The sequence below is a fragment of the Octodon degus genome, unplaced genomic scaffold, assembly GCF_000260255.1.
Source record: "Octodon degus isolate 3935 unplaced genomic scaffold, OctDeg1.0 scaffold00092, whole genome shotgun sequence".
In the NCBI taxonomy this organism is placed as follows: domain Eukaryota; kingdom Metazoa; phylum Chordata; class Mammalia; order Rodentia; family Octodontidae; genus Octodon; species Octodon degus.
In genome coordinates this window covers 9,329,319-9,330,607 of record NW_004524668.1, presented here as the reverse complement: position 1 = coordinate 9,330,607, position 1,289 = coordinate 9,329,319, and positions in this window count along the sequence as shown.

Genomic DNA, 1,289 nt, shown 5'->3' with positions numbered 1-1,289 from the left:
TTTTGCCAGGGCATAACAACAAGACGATGTCATCTTTTAATCATGGTCAAGACAATACTGAATAAAGTTTTAAAAATAAAACAAATATAAAAATAAATAATAAGAATTGAAGCCCAGGGCCGGGAAGATGGCTCAGTAGGATAAGCGCTTGACTGGCATAACGCAAGGATCGGAGTTCAATCCCTGGTTCCGCCAAAAAAACAAAAACAAAAAGAATTGAAGCCCAAGGGGCTGGGGAGATAGTTCAGTAGAATAGGCACTTGTTGGCAACCGCAAGGTCCTGAGTTCAATCCCGGGTACTGAAAAAAAAACAAAAAGGAATTGAAGCCCAAGGGGCTTGGGAGATAGTTCAGTAGAATAGGCACTTGTTGGCAACCGCAAGGTCCTGAGTTCAATCCTGGGTACTGAAAAAAAACAAAAAAGAATTGAAGCCCAAGGGGCTGGGGAGATAGTTCAGTAGAATAGGCACTTGTTGGCAACCGCAAGGTCCTGAGTTCAATCCTGGGTACTGAAAAAAAAACAAAAAGGAATTGAAGCCCAAGGGGCTGGGGAGATAGCTCGGCAGCATAGGCACCTGCCTGGCAAGTGCCAGGTCCCGAGTTCCATCTGCAGTACCACATGCCAAGCAGGCCCCGGACTCCAGATGTGCCACACCAGCCCCAAAACTGGGTGTGGTGGCGCACACCTGTTATTCCAGTGCTGGGAAGATTGAGACAGGAGGATCTCTACCAAGTTGGCGTTGCATAGTGAGACCCTGTAGCAAATAAATAAATTGAAGCCCGTGGTGAGAGAGGAGAGAGACTTCAACAAAGAAGAAGGAGGTGTCAGGGAAGGCTTTCTTCCTGAGCCCAGGCTCATTGCACTGGAAAGGCAGCTTGAACTTTCAGATCCACAGTGTGCATCCACAGAAGATGCAGCAGTGGAATGAAGCAGTACATGCCAGGGACACCAGTGCTCATGAATGATCAGGTTCACTTGCCGCCAGGACAGGGCCATTGGCTGGTAGCCATCCTGGACGAGGGCCGACTGAGCTCACAACTCAGATCTCTTGCAAGTGGGCTCCATCTAGTGGCTCCTAGGGACCGGCTCCAGCAGTTCGAACAGGTGGGAGACCCAAGGACTATTGCAAACTAAACAAATATGGTTCCAGCCATCCAAGGGGAAGCCAGCCTGAACTTCAGCGAACTAGGTGCAGCATTACTCACTACCCTGCCACAAAGCTACAGCTGGCTTCCTGGGATTGATCAACTCAGACCTCTCAGTTCTGGACTCTGTCTGCCCACAATGTC